Here is a 10,606-nt window from a genome sequence, read left to right on the forward strand (position 1 = left end):
CGATTTTTCAATTTTCGATTTTTTGAATTTTCAGTTTATCGAATTTGGATTTTTGGAATTTTCAGTTTTTCGATTTTGGATTTTTGGAATTTTCCATTTTTCGGTATTCCGATTTTTCGAATTTTAGGTTTTTCGATTTTTTTATTTTTCTTGGATTTTTGGTTTTTTAATTTTTTTAATTTTGATTTTTCGTATTTTCGACTTTTCGACATTCCTATCTATGGGTATTTGAATTTTAATGGTTTAACTTTTCAATTTTTCAGTTTTTCCATTCTTCAGGTTTTTCATTTTTAATTTTTTTTACCTCTCGATTTTTTGAATTCCTCTCGTTTGGATTTTTTAAATTTTGGATTTTTCGTTATCCGATTTTTCAATCTTCTTACTTCCCGATTTTTCATTTTCCCGATTTATCAATTTTTAGACTTTCGATTTCCGAAATTTTTGCTTTTTCGATATTCCGATTTTTTGAATTTTAAATTTTTCGATTTTTTCATTTATCCATTTTCGATTTCTCGATTTTCGAATTTTCAATATTGGAGTTTTCAGTTTTTTTTACTTTTCAATTTTTCAATTTTTTCATGCTTCAGTTTTTCATTTTAAAATTTTTTTACCTTTCGATTTTTTAAATTCTCAAGTTTTCGATTTTTCTGTATCCGAATTTTCAATTCAATTTCCAATTTCCGTATTTTCCTTATTCAGGTTTTGCAACTTTTCGATTTCTCGACTTTCTAGAAGATTTTTTTATTTTTTCAATTTTTCGATTTTCGATTTTTGAATTTTCCGAATTTTAATTTTTCGCGTATTTCATTCATCGAATTTTCGATTTTTCTATTTTTCGAATCTGCATTCTCCGATTTTTCGATGTTTCAATTTCCAATTTTTCTTTTCGCTTTATAGATTCCTCGATTTTTGGTTTTTCAATCTTCGACTTTTTCCATATTTGGTTCTTCGAAATTTCGATTTTCAGTTTTTCCATTCTTTGGATTTTGTACTTTTCGATTTTTCAATATTCGAATTTTCGATTTTTTTTACTTTTCGATTTTTCGGTTTTTCATTCTTCATTTTTGGATTTTTACACTTTTTGGAAAATTTTTCATTTTTCTATTTTTGGTGTTTGATTTTTCGAATTGTTGATATTTCAGTTTCCGATTTTTAGATTTTTCGACTTTCGACTTTTCTATTTACGATTTTTCTATTTTTTGAATTTCTATTTCTTTTCGCTTTATAAATTTCTCGATTTTTGACTTTTCGATTTTGGATTGTTTGAATTTTCCATTTTTCGGTATTCCAATTTTTTGAATTTTAGGTTTTTAAATTTTTTATTTTTCTATTTTTGTTTGTTTTATTTTTTTAATTTTGATTATTCAGATTTTTGATTTTTCGACCATCCTATCTTTGGGTATTTGAATTTTAATGATTTAACTTTCAATTTTTCATTTTTCCATTTTCGATTTCTCAATTTTTGGAGTTTTCGGTTTTCTTATGCATCAGTTTTTCGATTTTAAAATTTTTTTACCTTTCGATTTTTTAAATTCTCAAGTTTTCCATTTTTCTGTACCCGAATTTTAAATCTTTCCACTTCCTGCTTTTTCATTCTTCAGATTTTGCAACTTTTCGATTTCTCGACTTTCTGGAAGATTTTTTTAATTTTTCAATTTTTCGATTTTCGATTTTTGAATTTTCCGAATTTTAATTTTTTCGCATATTTGATTCATCGAATTTTCGATTTTTGTATTTTTGGAATCTGCATTCTTCGATTTTTCGATATTGCAATTCCCAAATTTTCTTCCTCGATTTTCGATTTTTCAATCTTCGACTTTTTCCATATTTGGTTCTTCGAAATTTCGATTTTCAGTTTTCCCATTCTTTAGATTTTTAATTTTTCAATATTCGAATTTTCCATTTTTTTTACTTTTCGATTTTTCAGTTTTTTCATTCTTGATTTTTGGATTTTTACACTTTTTGGAAAATTTTTCATTTTTCTATTTTCGATTTTAGAATTTTCGATTTTTCTAATTTTTGAATTTCTGTTTTTCGATTTTTCGATATTGCAATTTTAATTTTTTTTACTTCTCGATTTTTTGATTTCTCTATTTTTTAATATTCCAGTTTTTCGAATTTTCCATATTCAAATTTTCATTTTTTTTTCTTTTCGGTTTATCGATTTCAAAATTTTTCAAATTTTCGATTTTTGGATTTTCCGATTTTTCATTCTCAATTTTTTTGTTAATAATTCAGATTCTCAGGGACAGCAGTGCATTTAATTTAATAAAACCGTAACGTGCTCGCTGCGCTCTCAATCTAAGCGTTCTTTTTTTGCAAGTTAGTTTTAATAACACCTAAAATTTAAAAAAATATTGTATCATCTTTTTGTAATTACTTTATACGTAGATTTTTTTTCTAATTTGCTAAAAAAAAATAAGAATCAGTTAATTTGATAAAAATTATCACCAAAGGAATCTGACTTGACAAGCATCAGGTCACCGTTCAGAATATGAGGGAAGTACTGCATAAATTCTTTGGACCTATTGTTTTCAACTACGTAAGTTGTTTTCAACAAGGCGGGAAAATTCCATTGCCATCTTTGACCAAACACAATTAAATGAGTTTTGAGATGACGTCATCAAGCTTTTGGAAGGGAATAAATTCCGAAAAATTATATTAAAACAAAAAAAAACTGCGATGGGATGCCAAGAATGCTCATTTTACTGTAACTTTTGCCTCCTGTCGCAATTTACGCAATCTAATTGCAATATTTCTTACTTAAATCAACATCCTTCAGCTGCAACGCCCCATAAAGCACTCCGATCACTCATAACCACGTCAAATCTTGCTCAATCAGATTACCATCCAACGAGACACTAACGGCTTCAAAATAGCTTCCTAGAAATGTTAACGTAATTTAGCACTTAAACAATTTATCTAAGGTCAATGGACGTGAATAATAAAATCCCGCACAGTCGGCGCTTCACACACATAAAAATCACCCTCAATAATCCCCCAATTTCTTACTTAAGCCGCACCGAAATAACTCCACTACTTTACAAAATGAATACCACCAGCAATATTCGAACTTTAATTAAACCCAACTTTTTCGCCCTTCGCTTGAGAAAATTAACCGGATCTGAGCTAAACCCACCAGTCCGAGCAAAAACAGCGATAAAGATGGATCCAGGGGTTTTCTAAGCGGAAATGATTATGACCAGCCATCAGCTTGTTTTTGATGTACAATGTCTTTCACTGTAGCTCTCATTTCTATGCGGTAAATCACGTTAAGTGCCCGTGCGTTTTGCAAAATAAATATACAAAATTTCGCGCAAACCTGTTGTGACGTTGGCGTTGCGTCGAATTGCTGCGATTGTTATCAATTATTGTAGGAAATGCACACGCGATTATGCTTGACCCATTAAATTAAATGGATTCGGCACTATTTGGTACAGTCATTTGCATGAATGGGTTATCCACTTCACCGTACGCCCGACCAGCAAACCATCAAATTTGCATTCAACATTATGAGACTCCTGCTGTTGGCTTAGTGCGAGATCTGTAATTTGATTCCGGGGCAGATTTTTTGCGAGCGTACCAGTAGGGTCAGCTATGCAAATTAATAGGTTAGCACAATAAAATTTAAACTGCACTATAATAATAGTAATGTATAGAGTAGTCAAGATGTCGTGCAGTCAACAATATGATTAAGTGTTCTGTTTGCAGTGATTGTAGTGTTGTGTTTTATATTGAAAGTCATAGGTTTCCAAAAAGTCTTTATTTTCAAAATTTGTCTTATTTATTATATTCTTTCGTTTCCTAGATAACTACTGTCTTATCTAACTAGATTTACAATCCACATAAAAGCAAGGCTAATTAATTATTACACAACATTTTCCTCTTTTTTTTGTACACGTATACGACGCGCGCCGGAATAGGATGTCGAGTTCGACACCGACACCGACACCGACACCGGTCTGAACTGAAATAGCCGTTTGGGCTGATTTTACAACGAATAAGTGAACATTTTTGGTACATATTTAGATGGTGTTATTTGAAAATATAATATCACATATTTCACTCGAATTTGATGTGCAACTATTTTTTTCTTTAGCTGAGAAATAATCCATGGATTTTTTTCGGGAAAATGTAGTTATTTTTATGTTTTGGAAACATTGTCTTCTACTTTGTATGGATTTTTAAATGTTTTTAGTGACAAATTTTTGTGTTTATTTTCGATACATTGTGTGATATTAACGCTGAGAAAAAAATTATCCAAAACTTGAAAAATCCAAAACTGGAAAAATCGAGAAATTGAAAAATTTTAAAATTTAAAAAATCGAAAAACAAAGATGTCAAGAAACCGAAAAATTCAAAAGTCGAAAAATTGAAATATCGAACAACTGAAAATCGAAAAATCGAAGTATGAAACATTAAAAAAAAATTGAAAAATTTGAAAATCTACAATCTATTTTTCGATTTTTCAGTTTTTCAGTTTTTCCATTTCCCAATTTTTCATCATTTTTGTTTTAGAATTTTCTACTTTATCCATTTTTTAGTTTTTTGGATCCTCAATTTTTCAATTTTAAAAATTTTCGATTTTATAAAGTTTGAATTTTTCGATTTCTCGATTTTCCGGTTTTTGATTTTCCAATGTTTAGGTTTCTCAATTTTTTGAATTAATTTTGTGATTTTTCAGTTTTTAGATTGTTCAATTTTTCGATTTTACAGTTTTTCGGTATTCCGACTTTTCGATTTCTCAATTTTCCACTTTTTCGGTTTCTGAATTTTCCGATTTTTTGATCTTTTGATATTTCAATTTATCGATTTTTCAATTTTTCAAGTCTTAAATTTTTCTATATTTTAGTTTTTCACTTTTTTAAATTTTAGATTTTTCGATTTTTCAATTCTTCATTTTTTGATTTCTCAATTTTTCGTCATTTGAGTTTTTGAATTTTTTGCTTTATCAATTTTTTAGTTTTTTGACTCCTCAATTTTCCAATTTTTAAGATTTTGAATTTTTAAAGTTTTGAATTTTTCGATTTCCCGATTTATCGGTTTTTTGATGTTCCAATTTTTAGATTTCTCAATTTTTGATGTTTTAGTTTTGTGATTTTTCAATTTTTGATTCTAGAATTTTTCGATTTCCCAATTTTTCGTCATTTTTGTTTTGGAATTTTGTACTTTATCCATTTTTTAGTTTTTTGAATCCTCAATTTTTCAATTTTTAAAATTTTCGATTTTTTCAAGTTTGATTTATTCGATTTCTCGATTTTCCGGTTTTATGATTTTCCAATGTTTAGATTTCTCAATTTTGGATTTAGTTTTGTGATTTTTCAGTTTTTAGATTCTTCAATTTTTCGACTTTTCATTTTCTCAATTTTTCACTTTTTCGGTTTTTAAATTTTCCGCTTTTTCGATTTTTTGATATTTCAATTTATCGATTTTTCAATTTTTCAAATCATAAATTTTTCTATATTTTAATTTTTCACTGTTTTAAATTTTAGATTTTTCGATTTTTCAGTTCTTCAGTTTTTCGATTTCTCAGTTTTTCGTCATTTCAGTTTTTGAATTTTTCACTTTATCAATTTTTTAGTTTTTTGACTCCCCAATTTTCCAATTTTTAAAATTTTCGATTTTTAAAATTTTGTATTTTTCAATTTCCCGATTTTCCGGTTTTTTGATGTTCCAATTTTTCGATTTCTCAATTTTTTGATTTAGTTTTGTGATTTTTCAATTTTTCGATGTTTCGACTTTTCGATTTCTCAATTTTTCACCTTTTCGGTTTCTGAATTTTCTGCTTTTTCGATTTTTTGATATTTCAATTTATCGATTTTTCAATTTTTCAAGTCTTCAATTTTTCTATATTTTAATTTTTCACTTTTTCAAATTTTAGATTTTTCGATTTTTCAGTTCTTCAGTTTTTCGATTTCCGTAATTTTCGTCATTTCAGTTTTGGAATTTTTTACTTTATCCATTTTTTACTTTTTTGACTCTTCAATTTTCCAATTTTTAAAGTTTTCGATTTTTTAAAGTTTGAATTTTTCGATTTCTCGATTTTCCGGTTTTTTGATTTACCAATGTTTAGATTTCTTAATTTTTTTATTTAGTTTTGTGATTTTTCAGTTTTTAAATTCTTGAACTTTTCGATTTTCCAATTTTTTTACTTTCCATTTTCTCAATTTTCCACTTTTTCGGTTTCTGAATTTTCTGTTTTTTCAATTGTTTGATATTTCAATTTATCGATTTTTCAATTTTTCAAGTCTTCAATTTTTTTTATATTTTAGTTTTTCACTTTTTTAAATTTTAGATTTTTCCATTTTTCAGTTCTCCAGTTTTTCGATTTCCCAATTTTTCGCCATTTCAGTTTTGGCATTTTTTTTTTATCCATATTTTAGTTTTTTGACTCTTCAATGTTCCAATTTTTAAGATTTCGATTTTTAAAATTTTTAATTATTTTTCGATTTCTAGATTTTCTGGTTTTTGACTTTCCAATTTTTAGAATTCTTAATTTTTTGATGTTTTAGTTTAGTGATTTTTTAGTTTTTAGGTTATTCAATTTTTCGATTTTCCAATTTTTCGATATATTGACGTTCATTTTCCCAATTTTCCACTTTTTCAGTTTCTGAATTTTCTGCTTTTTCAGTTTTTGGATTTTTCAATTTATCGATTTTTAATTTTTCAAGTCTTCAATTTTTTTATATTTTAGTTTTTTACTTTTTTAAATTTTAGATTTTTCGATTTTTCAGTTCCTCATTTTTCGATTTCTTAGTTTTTCGTCATTTCAGCTTTTGAATTTTTTACTTTATCCATTTTTTCATTTTTGAGTCCTCAATTTTCCAATTTTTAAAATTTTCGGTTTTTAAATTTTTGAATTTTTCGATTTCCCGATTTTCCAGTTTTTTGATTTTTCAATTTTTGATGCTTTGATTTTGTGATTTTTCAGTTTTTAGACTCTTCAATTTTTCGATTTTCCAATTTTTCGATATTTCGACTTTTCGATTTCTCGAATTTTCACTTTTTCGGTTTCTGGATTTTCTGCTTTTTCGATTTTTTGATATTTCAGTTTCTCGATTTTTCAATTTTTCTATATTTTGATTTTCCACTTGTTTAAATTTCAGATTTTCAGATTTTTCAATTCTTCATTATTTGTTTAATTGTTCTAATTTTAAAGTTAATGTTAGATTTTTTAGTTTTTCGACTTCTCAGTTTTTGATTTTTCGGTTTTTCAATTTTTCGTTTTTCAAAATTATTTACTTTTCAGTTTTTCGATTTTTCAATTTTTCGCCTTCTATATCGATATTTTTGAAATAATTTTTTTTTTAGATTCAAATTTTCAGTTTTTCAATTTTTAACTTTTGGATCTCTCGACGTTTCAGTTTTTCAATTTTTGGATGTTCGATTTTTTGATTACTCGTTTTCGAATTGTCAAAAACGCTTCAAAAATTTGAAAATCCAAAATTTAAAAACAGAAAAACGGAAAATCGAAACTTTCAAATTTAAAGAATCGAAAAATTGAAAAATCGAAACATCTAAAAATTGGAAAATCGAAAAACCGAAAATCCGAAAAGTAAAAAATCGAAAAAAATTTGTTTTTCAATTTCTCTATTACTCGATGTTTCAATTTTTCAATTTTGGATGTTTCGATTGTTTGATTTTTCGATTTTTCGACTTTTCGGCTTTTCAATTACTTATTAGATTTTTCAATTTTTCAGTTCTTCAGTTTGCGATTTCCGAATTTTTCGTCATTTCAGTTTTGGAATTTTTTACTCTATCCATTTTTTACTTTTTTGACTCCTCAATTTTCCGATTCTCAAAATTTTCGCATTTTTAAATTTTGAATTTTTCGAATTCTGGATTTTCCGCTTTTTTGATTTCTCAATTTTTGATGTTTTATTTTGTGATTTTTCAGTTTTTAGATTCTTCAATTTTTTGATTTCTCAATACTTCACTTTTTCGGTTTCTGATTTTTCTGCTTTTTTTTGATATTTCAATTTCTCGATTTTTCAGTTTTTCAAGTCTTCAATTTTTGTATATTTTAGTTTTTCACTTGTTTAAGTTTCAGATTTTCCGATTTTTCGGTTCTTCAATATTTGTCTTAATTTTTCTAATTTTTATGTTAATGTTAGATTTTTCAGTTTTTCGACTTCTCATTTTTTGATTTTTCGGTTTTTCAATTTTTTGATTTTCAAAATTTTATATTTTTCAGTTTTTCGATTTTTCAATTTTTCGCCTTCTATATCGATATTTCTGAAATCAATTTTTTTTAGTTTCAAATTTTCAATTTTTCAATTTTTAACTTTTGGATTTCTCGACGTTCCAGTTTTTCAATTTTTGGATGTTTAAATTTTTTGATTACTCGCTTTTTCGAATATTCGATTATCGGCTTCAAAAAATTTGAAAATCCAAAATTTAAAAGCAGAAAAACGGAAAATCGAAACTCTAAAATTTAAAAAATCTAAAAATTGAAAAATCGAAATATCGAAAAATTGGAAAATCGAAAAACCGAAAATCCGAAAAGTAAAAAATCGAAAAATCAAAGATCGAGAAGTCGAAAAATTGAGAAACCGAAGCAATCCAAAATCGAAAAAAAATTGAAATGAGAAAATCAAAACATCGACTAATTGAAAAATCGAAAAAATTGAAAAATTTGAAAATATAAAATTTAAAAACTGATAAAGAAAAAATCGCATTTTCAATTCCTCTATTACTCGATGTTTCAATTTTTCAATTTTTGGATGTTTCGATTGTTTGATTTCTCGATTTTTCGACTTTTCGGCTTTTCAATTACTTATTAGATTTTTCGATTGTTCAGTTCTTCAGTTTTCGATTTCCCAATTTTTCGTCATTTCAGTTTTAGAATTTTTTACTGTATCCATTTTTTACTTTTTTGACTCCTCAATTTTCCTAATTTTCAAAATTTTCGCTTTTTCAAATTTTGAATTTTTCGATTTCTGGATTTTCCGCTTTATTGATTTCTCAATTTTCGTTGTTTTATTTTGTGATTTTTCAGTTTTTAGATTCTTCAATTTTTCGATTTCTCAAATACTTCTCTTTTTCGGTTTCTGATTTTTCTGCTTTTTTTTGATATTCCAATTTCTCTATTTTTCAGTTTTTCAAGTCTTCAATTTTTCTATATTTGAATTTTTCACTTGTTTAAATTTTAGATTTTTCTATTTTTCAGTTCTTCAATATTTCTGTCTTAGTTTTTCTAATTTTTAAATGTTAGATTTTTCAGTTTTTTGATGTTTCGATTTTTCGACTTCTCAGTTTTTGATTTCTGGGTTTTTCAATTTTTCGATTTTTAAACACATCGATCGTAGATTAGTAGGTACTAACCCCACCCACCCACCCTCTATTTTCTTAGAGGTTCTTAGTCTGAAAGAACCTTGGAAATCCCTTGTGTCTGTTTTTTGGGGTATTTGGAAGAATCTTGGGGAACCTTTTGGTTTCGTGCTTGAAATACATACTTTGAAATAATTTTGAGGACTCCTTGTGTTCTGTTTTTTGATGTAATTTGCAAGAATCTCTGGGATCCCTTGGGTTTTGTTTTTGAAGTAGCTTGAATGGATTTAAAAAGCTCCGTGTATATTGTTTTTGAAGTAATTTGAAAAAATCTCGAGGATTGCTTGTGTTTTTTTTTTGAAGTACTAGTTTGAATGATTGTCAGGGACTTCCTGCGGGTCTTGTTTCTAAAGTTATTTGAAATAATCTCGGGACCCCTTTAGTCTGGTTTTTGAAGTAGTTTGAAAGAATCTCTCCCATTTCTACTCAATTTCAGAAAAAAATTACCCTTTCATAAATAAAACAATAGCTACACTAGATAGCTCGAATACATCTTTTATTAACAAAGCAAAATTTAATCCAAATTAACTTAATTTAAATGCACGAATTGTTGATTATTACGCCACATACATGAGCGATTAGTGCTACTGTTAATTGCATTATGCATTTTATATTGGAATCGCTGTCTACCGCAGCACGAAATTAGCAATGAGAAAGGTAAAATTAGTAAAATTAAACATGTGAGAAGCAGCACAATAATCAAACTAAATTTAATTTCCAATGAATTTCATTAATGTACTCTCTAATTTAATAAAATACCTTTGAACATTGTTGCGTCACAAATACCTTTTAACTCTGTGAGTAAATAAACTTACATAATGAGTTGACCAGTTACCTACTGCTAAAAAAACAAGGAAGGGTAAACACATCGGAAATAAATTGGTTCAGTTACGTCTCCTGTTAGCTCATTATCCCCTTATCGGAACAGTCCCACACAAAACGACTCATTCATCTCAACTTTTAACGAATTTGCTCATTTTTGCAACCTAAATTATTTCCACACAATCCCCTTTAAATAATCCCTCAGCAAGTTAATGATTCTTGGTTGAGGCCGATTCTTCTACATCGAGGTATCGATTTTGTATTATTAAATCAACCACGTAACTAAGCGAGGTGCATCTCCAATTTACCAGGCTTAACTAAATTATGGGTTTAAATTTACGTGAAGACAGGGCTTTTCGAACGGTGTACGTACACGGGAACTTGACGACTTTATCCAGAAGTAGAACGAAACTTTTTTTCGCGTTGTATAATGTCTATTCGTAGGACCAGGATA

The sequence above is a fragment of the Zophobas morio genome, unplaced genomic scaffold, assembly GCF_036711695.1.
Source record: "Zophobas morio isolate AGI-343-1 ecotype UQ-CSIRO unplaced genomic scaffold, CSIRO_AGI_Zmor_V1 ptg000162l, whole genome shotgun sequence".
Classification (NCBI taxonomy): domain Eukaryota; kingdom Metazoa; phylum Arthropoda; class Insecta; order Coleoptera; family Tenebrionidae; genus Zophobas; species Zophobas morio.